The sequence below is a fragment of the Stenella coeruleoalba genome, assembly GCF_951394435.1.
Source record: "Stenella coeruleoalba genome assembly, chromosome: 4".
In the NCBI taxonomy this organism is placed as follows: domain Eukaryota; kingdom Metazoa; phylum Chordata; class Mammalia; order Artiodactyla; family Delphinidae; genus Stenella; species Stenella coeruleoalba.
The window spans coordinates 32,013,082-32,028,586 of NC_137149.1; the positions used below are offsets into that span (position 1 = coordinate 32,013,082).

The 15,505-nt window shown below is 37.8% G+C and overlaps 1 protein-coding gene across 5 annotated transcripts in view; it reads left to right on the forward strand.

Moving 5' to 3' along the window:
• Window positions 1–15,505, forward strand: part of DKK2 (dickkopf WNT signaling pathway inhibitor 2) — a 577,744-nt gene that overhangs the window by 145,970 nt on the left and 416,269 nt on the right. For all 5 annotated transcript variants that reach the window (XR_013827949.1, XM_079919360.1, XM_079919363.1 and 2 more), the window contains one exon: window positions 870–981. The gene's annotated coding sequence lies outside the window, so the exon portion shown is untranslated. The remainder of the gene's footprint in view (window positions 1–869; window positions 982–15,505) is intronic.

Genomic DNA, 15,505 nt, shown 5'->3' on the forward strand with positions numbered 1-15,505 from the left:
AATTATAGAATTTTCACAGTTGTATATAGTCTAAGTCACACATTACAGTAGTGTAACAATTACTTTTTGGTTTGAAAACCCTGATAATGCGTGTTTGAAAAATATTCTTAGAAGATAAAAATAAAATCTAGGAATATATGACTTTCATTTTAGTTGGGCCAGAGCAAAGTACCTAGAAAATCATTAACTAGGGTGAGGGGGCAATTAGGATTTGAGCACAAAGTTTTTTAGTTTTCATCTCCAAATTTAACTTAAAATGGATGTGTATTTGTGCATGCATATATACTTGTATACGTGCACACATTCAAAATTCAGCAATAATATTAAATTATCATTAAGTGATTAAAATATGTCAGTAGTCCATCTTGTCAAGGTGACTCCAATCCAGTGCCACCACAGCCTGATAACTGTACCTTAATTTCTATGAAACATTTAGTGTCTGTGCACCAGAATGTGTGAGCTATCTACTTATCTTTGGAGAAAGAAAGAATTGTTCCAGTGAAGTTTTAACAATTGTTTTGACAAGTAGCTTCATAGATAATGCTTTTCTTGCAGATAAAGATTGGGTGCTGGTCTTTACAACTGTCAATTTAGCTCTTTCAGAATCACTATGATTCATTTGCTATAATGAAATTTTCCCTTCATGTAAGCAGGCAAACTTTGATCTCAGTATAAATCTTTCTCTCTTTCTTCATTCTTCTTCTAGCAGACAGCTCATGCAGCTGTGCACTCTATCTCCATAGCAAAGTCATTTGCAGCTACAGTAGTATGATTTTGGGTGTGAGGAAGCAGTACAGTAGCAGGTCCTCTGGATGTTTTTCTCCTTGTTCTCTGTTTTAAAGCTGTGTGTGTGCCACATTCCTTAACAGATTTCCATGGGATCCTGGTTGGCTTTGGAGACTGAAGAAGAAGGATACAACTCTGTGAAGTCTGAACATCTGCTAGAGTCATGAATGGCTTTGGGGATGAGCTCATCAGCGGGTAGGTCAACTAACTACTCATCCCAGCTATCATCAGCCAGATTCACTACCGTTGCCCCATTGAGAATCCCTAATGTGTCTCAGTGGACATGAGATTGGATAGTCAGCCAAAGAGCTAATTTCCTCCTGTCTTGGGATGGGGGTGGGGATGAAAGTGGGGAAGAAGAGGGAATATGAAAAGCCATTTCTGGAGATGTATTTGAGTTGCTCACACCATGATGTGTAAAACAAAACAAAACAAAGAACAACAAAAAGTAGAGATCAACAAGCCTTAACTCTGGTATGTCGTCCAGAGGTAGGACTTACTAGATCTTGAGGGGGGATGTCAACCTAGATTCTGTTTCTGTCTTTGACCATTATTTCTCAAGCTGTGCTCGCTGAGAATGCTGGTGGCTCACTCAATATGGTTTATCACTAAAAGTTAAGAAAGGTGCTTTTCTTTAATTCACAAGTTAACAAAAAAAAGTAACAGAAGGAAAATATGTGAAACAAACTGATATCATGGCAAGAATCTTCTCAATATTACTGTTTTACCCCTTAAATTTATCCTAAATGTTTCTAATTAAGTCCACATTTATTAAACACTACTATTTGGTAGGCAGAGTGCTAGGTTGGAAATATGTATGTGAATGACACACATATCCTGTCCTTAATGATCTTCCAGTCCAATGGAACAGACACACAGATAATTTCATTTTGTTGAGGAGCAGTAGCAGATGAATCATAAACAAATGACTATGAATTGAATAATTTTGAAATTAGATTTCTTAAATGTTTTTGAAGATGCTGTGATTTACATACATGTAGCATATATGTATTTTCCATTAACCTAGTTTTTGTGATGACACTAAATGATGATACGGGGAAACTGTACCAGCTTTAAAGCTGGGCTTACATCTCTGCTCATGAGCAGAGTGAATTTTTGAGCTTCAGCTTCTTCATCTGCATTAATGGGATGATAAAGCTTTTGCACAGGATTGTTGAGAGAGAGAGAGAGAGAGAGAGTGTGTGTGTGTGTGTGTGTGTGTGTGTGCGTGTGTGTGTGTGTAAGTGCCAGCACCTGTCTGCAGATGTAGGAATCTTCTTTGCTACATCTCAACTTGGTGGTGATATAACACACTTCTGGATACTCTAGTGATGGCGAATAAATTTTCTGGTGACAATATAGTAATGGCTAGAAATAAATAGGGACTCAAATGCTAACAATTCCCCAAGAATTATGGGTTGAGACATAATATGGGGCTATGTTATTGCTGGAGAATTTACCAACTTTCAACTAAAAAGTTCTCCAACCTTTGGTGGTTGGTATATCATTCTTTCATCCTCATAATTACTTCTTCTGTGTATTTTCTCATAATATTGCAGAATGGGTTATAAAGCACCATATGGGTCACCTAGTGCTGCTTCCTCCATTTTGGAATTGAGAAATGGAGGCCCCAGTCTGTTAATTAGTGATAGACCTGGGAGAACTCAGATGTGTTGAGATCAGAGATCTTTTCTTTATCCCATCAGTTCTCTTAACTGTGCTTCCTGCAGGTGACCTACTGTTGTTTGTGTGCACACAAACATATTTTGCAGTGTGCACGTGGTGCCTTACACATCAGGCTTCTAGGTGGCATTGATAATTACTATTACTATGGTTGGTTACTGTCTTTATATTACCTTTTACCAGAACTTATTTTCTTAATTTTTCAAATCAGTGTCAAATATTGCTTACTTAGACTGAAAACGTTAATGCTTGAAATAAAACTGTGTTCATTTTTTCAGTAGACTCATCCCCACCCCCCAACAGCTGGCTTTGTTTCTTCTAAGTCCTAAACTTTTAAAAGCATGTTCCTTTTCACTTGTTTTGTGTTGATAATAATTTTTCAGAAATGTTCATTAAACGGATAAATTTTTCCACCCCTTTCAACACTAGAAAACAAAACAAGTTGAATCATGTCAAAAGCAAGTAGTCCACAGGGATAATATAAGCATAATGTTCTTTCTGGATACAATTTAAAACTTTGAGGGCCATATCATTTTGTGAATTCTATAGGGGCTAGTTAAATACCACTAGGGAAGCAAAGTTTGTTATATAGAAAAGCAAATACATTTTTTATAGCTTTGAATCCCTCAGCTTTGAAGAATTTATTATGAAAGTGACCCAGTGATCCATAGACTGGAGATTTTATACTAGGTTGTCATGTTATGAATAGAATACCCCATTATATAATACAAAAATATTTTAAGATGTATTGCTTTTAAAATACATAATAAACTTATACCAATATATGACACAGATTCCCTCACAACATATATTATTGCTAATAATTAAACATATTTTGGTGTGTGGAATGTTTGTAACCTCAGTATTTCAAGATACCTCATGGTCCAGATGTAGCTGTTAATTAAGCATTGCTTGAGGGACAAATACTTGTCTAGGAATTGCCTCAGAAATCGTTCAAGAGGGTTTTGGATCAAGATGGTAGAGTGAGAGGTTGTGGGGCTTACCTTCCCCCACGAACGCATCTAAAATACATCTACATGTGGAACAGTTGTCACTGAAAACTAACTGGAAACTGGCAGAAAGACTCCTGTATAACCAAGGCTGTAAGAAAGATACACAAATAATTGGGAAGAAAATCAATTGGGTTAGGACCTGTGCCCCAGGGAGGGGACTCGGAGGAAAAGGGAGAATACTTGGGCAGACACCAGCCCTGGGGAGTGACAGGTTCAAGCCACAGATTGGGTGCCCCAGTCCTGGGGTCCTGCCCAGGGGAGACAGGCCCCCTTGCCGGACTGCTAAGACTAACAAAAGGGCCGTGGGAAGCCTGGACTCCACTTGTGAGGAGCACGTGTGCACTGGCTTGCCCCCAAAGTAGGACAGAGTGAGGCCTGCTCTAGTGCTTTCTGGGTTTCTCCCAGTGGCCTCACCATAAGCCCAAGCCAAGCCAGGGCTACGGCCCCACTCACTCCATGTCACAGCAAGGCACTGGATCTGAGGCAGACATATAACTGGGGAAAAAAAACATGGGACGCAGGGATTACCTGGTCCAGGGGCAGAGCCTGGGTGAGGGGGTGATGGCCATTTACCAACAACTTAATCAAGCAGTCTCAGAAGCAGCCCAGATCTCTGACAGCAGCTGCCCCACCACGGCTCACCCCTGGCACGTGCTGAGAGACCGTGGGGCCCCACCTGCCCTGAAGAGTGATTCCACAACAGGGCGGGGTGACAGAGGCTGGAGGCAGTGGTCAGCTGTGAGGAGCAAAGGGGACTTGCACCCAAGGCTGCGACTGAGTGGAGCCACCAGCACCTGCACAGGCAGCACAACGAACCTCTGTCTGTGGCCAGCACAACCTGAAAGCCCATAATGGTTCCCCTTGCTTCAGCACTCACTCACCTCTGGGGCAAGAGTCCCAGTGCGGAGAGAGGGAAAAACACACAGTTAAAGAGAACAGAGCCAGCTCAGGCTGGCCCTCAGGGCTTTCGGCTCCAGCAACTTGGGATCAGACCACACACCTGATAGAACTGTGATGGCCACCAAGCAGAGAGGAAGTCCTGCCTCACCCAGTGCCAGCTCTAGCCTTTCCATTTTCAGCTCCACCCCCTCCAAGGTGATAGCTGCCGGCACACCCTGAGGAAAGACGTAACTTGAATCAACATCAAATCCAGCTCTCCCACCAAGGCATGGGCACACGCAGTCTGTATAGGGATGCTCCCACATGAAATCACCTGTTCAAGACTGCAATAGGTGACTGTTTCACCTGAATTCATAAAGGCAGAGAATGTTAAGCAAAATGAAAAGGCAAAGGAACTATCTCAATTGAAAGAGCTAGAGGAAACGTGAAAAAAAATAATGAAACAAAAATAAACAGTTTACCAGATAAAGAATTCAAAGCATCTGTAATAAAAATGTTAACTGAATTAGGGAAAATAATTGATGTACATAGTGAACACTTTAACAAGGAATTAGAAAACATAAAAAAGACTCAATCAGAAATAATTCAGTAGCTGAAATAACACAGTAGAAGGAATGAATAGCAGACTAAGTTATACAGAGGAATGCATAAGTGATCTGGAAGATAGAATAATGAAAATCACTCAATTGGAACAGCAGTCAGAAAGAAAAATGAAAGGAAAAAAAAAGAGCAACATACAAGCTCTCTGGGATACCATGAAATGTGCCAGTGTTCATGTTACAGGGGCTGCGGAAGGCGAAGAGAGAGATGGGTATTGAAAATGTATTTGAAGAAATTATGGCTGAAAACTTCCCAAACCTAAAAAAGAAAGCAAATATCCAGGTACAGAAGTCACAGAGGGACCCAAGAGACCCACAGCAAGACATATCATAATTAAAATGGCAAAAGTTAAGATAGAGGCTTCTAAAGGCAGCAAGAGAAAAAAAGTCATATACAAGGAAATCTCCGTAAAGCTATCAGCTGATTTCTCTGAAGAAGCTCTGCAGGACAAGGGAGTGACATATGTTCAAAGTGCTGAATGGGAAACCCTGCAACCTAGGATGCTCTACCCAGCAACCTAGGATGTTCTACCCAGCAAAGAATGAGAGAGAAAGAACTCAGACAAGCAAAAACTGAGTTCATCAATACTAAACCTACCCTAAAAGAAATGTTAAAGGGTCTTTAAGTGGAAAAGAAGTGAGAGCCTATAGAAAAGGGAAAATCCCACTAGGAAAGGCAAATAGATAGTAAGCACTGAGGATCAACCACTTAAATAAGCCAGTACAAAGGTTAACAGACAAAAAATTGTAAAAAAAAAAAAAAAAAAAGCAACTATAATTACAATAAACAGTAAAGGGATAAACATGAAGACGTGAAATATGACATCAAAAACCACAATGTGGGGGAGGGGATTAAAAATGTAGGTCTTTCAGAATGTGTTTGAACTTAAATGACTACCAGTTTGAAACAAGTAGATATAGTTATAAGTCAACATATATGAACCCCATGGTAACCACAAATCAAAAACCTACAATAGATGCACAAAAACTAACAAGAAAGGAACACAAGCACATTACTGAAAAAAAATAAACCACAAGGGAAGAAATGAACAGAGAAAAACTACAAAAACAACTGGAAAACAAGTAATAAAATGGCAGTAAGTACATACCTATCAATAATTACTTTAAATGTCAATGGATTAAATGCCCCAACCAAAAGACATAGGGTGGCTGATTGGATAAAATAACAGTACCCTTCTGTATGCTGCCTACAAGAGACTTCAGAGCAAAAGACACTTACAGGCTGGAAGTGAGGGGCTGAAAAAAATATTTCTTGCACAGAAATAATAAGAAAGAAGTGGTAGCAATATTCATATCAGATAAAATAGACTTCAAAACAAGGGCTGTAACAGAACAAAGAAGGGCATTATATAATGAAAAATGGATCAATACAAGTAGAAGATATTATGCTCATTAACATATATGCACCAGATACAGGAGCACCTACATATGTAAAGCAAATACTAACAAATACAAAGGGAGAAATTGACAATAATACAATAATAGTAGGGAACTTTAACACCCCACTTACATCAGTGGACATATCATCCAGAGAAAAATCAGTAAGGCAACAGTGGTCTTAAATGACACAGTAGACCAGTTGGACTTAGGTATCTATAGGACATTCTATCCCAAAATGGCAGAATACACATTCTTTTCAAGTGCAAATGGGAAGTCCTCCAGGATAGATCACGCACTAGGTCACAAGATAAGTCTCAACAAATTTAAGAGGATAGAAATTATATCAAGCATTTTTTTCTGATGGCAACAGTATAAAACTAGAAATCAATTACAGTGTACAGAAAAAAAAATGGGAAAAGAACTAACACATGGATAGTAAACAACATGCTACTGAAAACCAGTGGATCAATAAAGAAATCACAAAGGGGAAATCTGAAAATACCCTGAGACAAATGAAAATGGAAACACTACAAAAATCTATGGGATTCAGTAAAAGCAGTTCTAAGAGGGAAGTTTATAGCCATACAGGCATTCCTCAAGAAACAAGAAAAATCTCAGAAAAACAACTTAACATACCACCTAATGAATTAGAGAAAGGAGAACAAACAAAGCCCAAAGTCAGCAGAAGGAAGAAAATAATAAAGGTCAGAAAGGAAATACATGAAATAGAGATTAAAAAAACAATAGAAAAGATCAATAAAACCAAGAGCTGTGTTTTTGAAAAGAAAAGAGAAGACCCAAATAAACAAAATAAGAAATGAAAGCAGAGAAATAACAAGTGATACGACAGAGATTTAAAAAAATCACAAGCGAATACTATGAATAGTTTTATGCCACCCAATTGGACAATCTAGAAGAAATGGACAAATTTCTAGAAACATACAACATGCCAAGGCTGAATCAAGAAGAAACAGACAATTTGAAGACGCCAATAACTAGTAGTGAAATTGAACTTGTAGTAAAAAAAAAAACTCCCAGCAAACAGAAGTCCAGGACTAGATGGCTTCAAAGGGGAATTCTACCAAACATATAAAGAAAAACTAATACCTATCCTTCTCAAACTATGCCAAAATATTGAAGAGTTTAGAACACTCCCAAATTCATTCTATGCAGCCACCATTACCCTGATACCAAAACCAAAGACATTACAAAAAAAGAAAGAAAATTACATGCCAATATCTAATGAATATAGATGCAAAAATCCTCAACAAAATATTAGCAAACCAAATCCAACAGTATATAAAGAGGATTATACACCATGATCAAGTTGGTTTTATTCCAGGGACCCAAGGATGCTTCAATATTCACAATGTGATGCACCACTTTAAAAAAAAAAATCACATGATCATCTCAATAGATACAGAAAAATCATTTGATAAAACTGAACAACGATTCATGATAAAAACTCTCATCAAAGTGGGTATAGAGGGAAATATCAATATAATAAAGGCCTTTTATGATAAACCCACATCAGACTAATGGTGAAAAGCTGAAAGCCTTTCCTCTAAATTCAAGAGCAAGACAAGGATGCCCACTCTCATTACTTCTATTTAACATAGCATTGGAAGTCCTAGCCACGACAATCAGACAAGATAAAAAAAGGCATCCAAATTGGAAGTGAAGAAGTAAAACTCACTATTTGCAGATGACATGATACTTTATATAGAAAACCCTGAAGTCTCCAGTCAAAAACTATTAGAACTAATAAATGAATTCAGCGAAGTTGTAGGATACAAGATTAATATACAGAAATCTATTGCTTCTCTATACACTAATAATGAACTATCAGAAAGAGAAAGTAAAAACCAATCCTGTTTAAAACTGCATCAAAAGAATAAAGTACCTAGGAAGAAATTTAGGAGGAGGTGAAAGACCTATACTCTGAAAACCATAAAACATTGATGAAGGGATTTGAAGATGATATGGAGAAATAGAAAGATATCCCATGCTCTTGGATTGGAAGAATTAGTGTTGTTAAAATGGCCTTGCTACCCAAAGCAATCTACAGATTAAATGCAATCCTTATTAAAATATCCATGACATTTTTCACAGAACTAGAACAAATAATCCTAAAATTCATATGGAACCATGAAAGACCCACAGTTGCCAAAGCAGTCTTGAGAAAAAAAGAACAAAGCAGGAGGTATCATGCTCCTAGCTTCAGACTATACTACAAAGCTACAGTAATCAAAACAGCATCATTGTACTGGCACAAAAACAGACACATAGAGAGCGCAGAAATAAACCCACGCATCAATGGTCAATTAATCTATGACAAAATAGGTAAGAATATACAATTAAAAAATGACAGTCTCTTTCTTCAATAAATGGTGCTGGGAAAACTGGATAGCTACATGTAAAACAATGAGATTAGCACATTTCCTCACACCATATAAACAAATAAAGTCAAAATGGATTAAAGACCTAAGCGTAAGACCAGAAACCATAAAAATCCTAGAAGTGAACATAGGCAGGACATTTTATGACATAAATCATAGCAATACTTTTTTGGATCTGTTTCCTAAGGCAAAATAAATAAAACCAAAAATACATAAATGGGATCTAATTAAACTTAAAAGCTTTTGCACAGCAAAGGAAACAATTGACAAAATGAAAAGAGAATCTATGATATGGGAAAAATATTTGCAAATGATATGACAGACAATGGGGGTAATATCTAAAATATATAAACAGCTCATACAACTCAATGTCAGAAACCATCCAATCAAAAAAATAGGTAGAAGACTGGAATAGACAGTTTTCCAAAGAAGACAAACAGATGGCTAAAAGGCATGTGAAAAGAAGCTCAGCGTCACTAATTATTAGAGAAATGGAAATCAAAACAATGAGATATACCTTACACTCATCAGAATGGCTATCATTAAAGTCAAAAAATAACAAAAGTAGGCAAGAGTGTGAGAAACGAGTGTGAGAAAAGTACACTGTTGGTAGAAAGTAAATTGGTGCAGCCAATATGGAAAACAGTATGGAGGTTCCTCAAAAAACTAAAAATGAAACTATCACATTATCCAGCAGTCTCACTCCTGGGTGGATATCCAGAAAAAACAACACTAATCAAAAAGATACATGCACCCCAATGTTCATAGCAGCACCATTTATAATAGGCAAGATATGGAAACCACCCAAGGGCTCATCCACAGATAATGGATAAAGAAGATGTGGTGTGTATATATATATATATATATATATATATATACACACACACACACACACACACACACACACACACACACACACACACACAATGGAATATTACTCAACCAGAAAAAAAGAATGAAATTCTGCCATTTGCAACAACAGGAATGGACCTAGGGAATATTATGCTTAGTGAAATGAGTCAGAGAAAATCAAATACTGTATGATTTGATACATATACACATACATCATTTAGATGTGGCATCTAAAAAATAAAATGAATGTATATAGCAAAACAGAAACAGACTCAAAGATACAGAAAACAAATTAGTGGTTACCAGTAAGGAATGAGAAAGAGAGAGGGTCATGTTAGGAGTATGGGATAAAGAGAAACAAACTACCTTGTATAAAATAGATAAGCAAAAAGGATATATTGCATAGCACAGGGAATTATGGTCCTTATCTTGTAATAGCTTTTAATGGAGGATAAGCTGTAAAAATACTACACTGTGCTGTGCATCTGAAACTAATATAATATTGTAAATCAACTATACTTCAAAAAAAATTTTTTTTTAAGAAATCATCCAAGAGCACTCTAGGAAAGGAGTCACAGTACTCGATGATAAAGGTTCTTTTGATTCATTGAAAACTGTTTACTGTATGGTTTCTGGTATTTCCTTTTATATATAATATTCAGTTAATAATAAACTTAGTAGACTTATTTGCTACAGATCCATTATTCTGATAATTTCAGGCTCGTTACTCACAGAGTTCTATTCTTTTTGAGGAAAATGTAAAAGAAAATGGAGAACAATCAGGAACAAGAGAGAGAGCTATTGTCAGCAGCCTTTCTCAACAGTTATTTCCGAAGTTTCCTAAGAGTTGCAAGACAATCGGAGACTTGGCTGGATGAGTTAGGACTACTTTTGAATTTAAGTTGCAGTTCTGAGTTTCAGATTTATGCTACTAAAGTGATGTAGAATTTCCTTTTTCATGTTTGTTGAGGTCATAGACCTCATCAAGTCAGGTGGGCAAGGTTTACCATATCATTTTCTCAAGGGCATGTCTGTACTTGAATCACCAAACACCATGACCCTGCCTGGTGCCCTGAGCAGATGAGTGGAAGGCTTCCTTGAGTGTGTTGTCTTAGGCTTTGGTTAGGTACTATGATTTAATAAGAGGAACAAGGGACTAGGACATAGGATCTGCATTTTATCCTGGGTTGTGTGGTTTTGGCAGAGTGGTCTAACCTCCTTGAATCTTGATTCCCATCTCTAAGACGGGGATAATACCTTCTTAGCCTTCCTCACAGAGTGGCTATAAGGATCAGGTGAAACACTGTGGGTTCTTTATAGGCTCTGCCATACTAGAACGTCAGCTGCTGTCATTGGTAATATAAACTTGCAAGCCTGGCTTCTTTCTTTGAGTTCCTTTTATTTACCTTAGCATTCTGTCTGCTCTGCTGTTGCTACAGTGGCTGCTTTGATCGGAGGAGCTGAGTTTTTTTTTATAGGTTCCAGGCCTCCTTCATGGCATGTTCTTTGTCGTAGTGGGTATCAGTGTAACCTTTCCTTCATGTGAATTGAGGTAATCCTTGAAATAGGTCCTTAGCCTCTGAGTTGAAAAGTTTTTCCAGCGGTCTACTCTTTAAGCCATTTAAAGACAGCTATAGTGATGTCCCCCACTGTCTTCCATTTCATATAGGATGAAGCCCAAACTACCTTCTGTGGCCCACAAGGTCCCTGCATGATGTCCCTGGCCTCTGCCTGCTGTTCTGGTCAATTTGTACCACTCTCCCTCTTGCTCTTTTTGCTCTGGCCACACTGGCTTTTCTAGTCCTCCAATAAACCTAATGCATTCCTGTCCAGTGCATTGGCACTGATGGTTTCCTCTGCTTAGACAGCTTTCCTCTCTTCTTCCTCCCCTGCAGATCTTCTCATAGATCGTTACTTCTTGTTATTCTGTTCTCAGCTCAAATGACCCTATTCTCAGACAACCATTTTTAAGGCTCCAGTCTCAAGAAGGTCCCTTACCTGACACTCTTTCACATGACCCTGCTTTATTTTTCAGTACCTAAAATTCTTTTGTTCATTTATCTGTTCACTTAGTTATTATCTGCATTTCCTGCCATTCACTAGAATGTAAGTTGCGTTATGAGGGCAGGGACCTCTCTTGTATTGCTCCAAGCTGGGTACCCAGGCATCTTAGAAGGGTGTCTAATGTATTGTAACACTTCATTATTCTTGTAGAATGGGTGAATTAATGAATACCAGTATCTCCATTTAAAAAAGAAAATAACATTAAATTTTAAACCAGCATGCAAGTAAGTGACTCTCAATGCAATTATGCTTATTCTTCTTTTGTGAAAACATTTTATTTTTAACCCAGCTTTTAGATCATAGGTTGTCTTAGTTATCTTTTATTTTGTCACAGACCACCCTAAAATTGAGTGGCTCTTCTGCTGGGATCTTGGAGTGGGTAGAGCTGGAGCATCCAGGCTAGCTTCAGGCATTGCCTCATGTTGCCTTCTCTTTCTGTCTGAGAATTGGACTTCTTACATAATGGCTCCCTTCTAAGAGAGGGCAATCCAAGCAGACCAAAGCATAAACTGAGATCTCTTAAAGCGTAGCATTTCTCCTGCTACATCCTATTGATCAGAGCAGTCATAGAGCGAACCTAGATTCAAGAGGGGGAGAAATAGATGAGAAGAGTGGCAGGAAAGGTGGAGCCGTCTGTACTTCACCTCAAAAGTGGTGTTTTCCTAACAGAAAATAAATAAAAAGTAATGTTTTCTTGCGTATTCACTGCAGTATGCTAGACACTGGGAATAGAAGAGATTCCCAGTCTGTGGGGAGGTGTAGTATGTAACTCAGGGTTTGAAGTAAAGAGACTTGGTCTTTCATTGATGGCCAGTGTGTTTTCTGAGGCTTGACAGTTACTGAGAAGTTTATCTCCTATTTTGCATTTCTTGGCTGAAAGGAATTGGTATCTAGTCTGCTTCAATCTACAGTGATCATGTAGTATGTTATGAAAATGAGAATAATCCCTTCTTCCATTCTGGGAAATTAGGAATTGGGGTATCTTTATAGGATTTTAATGAATCTTTAAAAAAATTTTCTATATAAGCAAGTCTGAATTATCCATGTAAGTATAATTGCATCCCTACAGTTCACTGATTCACGTGATTTTAATCAACAACTTCAGTTTTTCTCTCTTATCAAATCCTTTATCAGAGCTGCTAAGTATTCCCAAGAGGACTGATTCAGTTTTTCTCCTGTTCCTGCCTATTATTTGGTATAGGTGCAAAGGCACAGTGTGAGGACAGGTAGGCAAATAGCAGGAGAAAGGAGAGGGGCCAGGGGCCCAGGTAAGTAAGTACTTGCAACCCAAAGTATCAAACTACCAGCTCTTATCTAATGTCCCAGAAAAGTTTTATCTACTTCTTTGATACCTCTTTTATCCAGTCTCCAGAAGGGTCTCAGATTCTTCCTTGAATTCCTCTGTACTGCTGGATCCCAAATCTTTTGCTCCTGCCATATCTGTTGAGCTCTGGGTGCTCATTTCCAAATATCTAAGAGACATCTCTGCTGGCATGCCATATAGTCACCTTAACTTCTTCCAAATGAATCTTTTTATTTGCCACCTTCAAGCCTGTTTCCTTTCAATATTCTACACCTCAATTAATGCCACTATCATCCACCAGTCATCAAAGTCAGAAATATTGAGTCTTCCTTGCTTCTTCTACTCATATTCAGTTTTTATTTAAAATGGACTCTTCCAACCTCCTGAATATGTCTTGAATATTTTTCTTCTTCTCTACTCCCACCACCACTGATTTAATTAAGGCATTCATCTTCTCTTGCCCACAAAATAGCAATAAAGTGGTCTCCTTGCCTCCAGTCTCACTTTCTTCTAGATTATCTTATACGGATTTGTCAGAATTACTTTTAGAAAAGCTAGTTATCTGCTTAAAATCCCTCATGAATCTCTGTTGCCCACTGGTTAGAGAACCAACATATCTTGGTAGTTTACAAATCACCCAAGGTAGTTTGTAATCTTACCAGTCTTTGACTTTTCAGTTTCCAACTCTTGACACTGCTATTCACTATCTCATTTAATCCTTGTAATTCCAGAAAACATAAAGCTTTCATGTGTCCATGCCTCAACATATGTTGTTTCAACTGCATGGGATCCCTTTCTTTATGATATCTGTGTGGTATACCCAATTCATCCCATAAAACTTATCTCAGTAGTTTATAATGGACTCTTGAAACCATTTGAGAGCTCCCACCACTATCCTATCACTATTTTAATGAGGAAATAAAAAGGTATCTCCTCATTCATGTTCTGATAGTACTTTTGTAATTAATTGGCTTGACATTTGAATCCCCATTATTCCTCTTCTGCCAGTGTTCTGCAGAATTTGAGTTGAGCAGTATCATTAAATGTCTAAGTTTAAATATAGTGACCCTATTAATTAATAGTACCTAGAATAGTGTCTGGTATTCACCATGCCTTGCCCTCACTGTGGTTAGCATGTTCTCCTCCACCAAGCAAATGTAAATTCAGATCCACAGGAATCACGGTCAAGCTGTTCCTGAACAACTGATAGAGTCCCATATAATTGCTTTCCATAAATGCTAATTCCATAAATCCTGCTTTAATCTGGTTTGAATCTGGTTAACCATATGCACTTATCAAGGAAACCATCTTCCATTTTGAGACCCTCCCTCCGTTTCTTCCCATATATATCAGGAATTAATTCAGCCACCCACATTTGTCTTACCCATGGCGGATTGAACAAAAGCAGTATTGTTTATCGAAGTCGTTATAAGTGACTTTAGCTTTGGTATTTAAAATATTTTAAGTCTACTTCAGTAACTCATAGAGGATAAAAAAAATTAGTTTGTACAAGTTTTCTAAACTACAAATTATTTCCTTTATTTCATATTGTAACATAAGGCAATTTAACATCCCCAATTTTCCAAGTTATAAGATTTCGAGTTAATATGAAATACTATGTATTTTAACTAATAGGTCGATTTTACTTAATTTAAACTTAGACGTTTAAAAGTACTGCCCGACTCAAACTGTGTAGAGCACAGGCAGAATGATAAATACCGGATGTCAGTGTTAAATGATTTCCTGATAAAAGAGACAGATTACTGACATCACACCTTCTCCCCATTCCTTCCATGAGTGTGGAGGTTCTTCACAGGACAAAGCAAAAGACTCACAGAGGTGCTACCCTTGACATACCTGAATCGCTCAAACCAAGAATAAGCAGCTGTGTATTTAATAACTTTTGCCATGTGAGAAAAACACCTAACTTGTATGTGTTCGTAAGGGTATTGAAGAGAAGGGTGTTCCCACAAAACAAAACTGAAAGAAGGAAAGGAGGCTATTTCAGGTGAAAGAGGGTTTGTTAAAGCAGCTTGAGTTAATTAAATCTCGTGTTGGCCCTATTTATTTGCTTTCTTGTCTGCATGCCTCTCTCCCTCTCTCAGCTCAGTGTTGGCCATCTTGAAGTTGACTGGCTTGAATAGGAGGACCACACCCTTAATTGGATCTTTCCCCCGAGTCATTTTCATTCAGCAAAGAAATTTTACTGGGATTTTTTTTCTGCAAAGTCTCTTTTAAATGCCACATCTACTGTGTCTGGGGAATAACTTGGGGTGTGGTTACTGGTATAGAGAACATAGAACTTACTGGAAGCAAAGTGATCAGAAGTCTACTGAATATTTGAGGGAATTAATTCCCCCCCACCAAAATTCGACACTAGTTTAGAAAGCCTTTGACTGATCATGACAATGTAAACACTGGAACCCAAAATTTTCATGAGTGTAATATAGCTTCAGTTATTTAAGAGCCTTCACAGAGGGCATGCTCCTCAGTACCCACTTTATA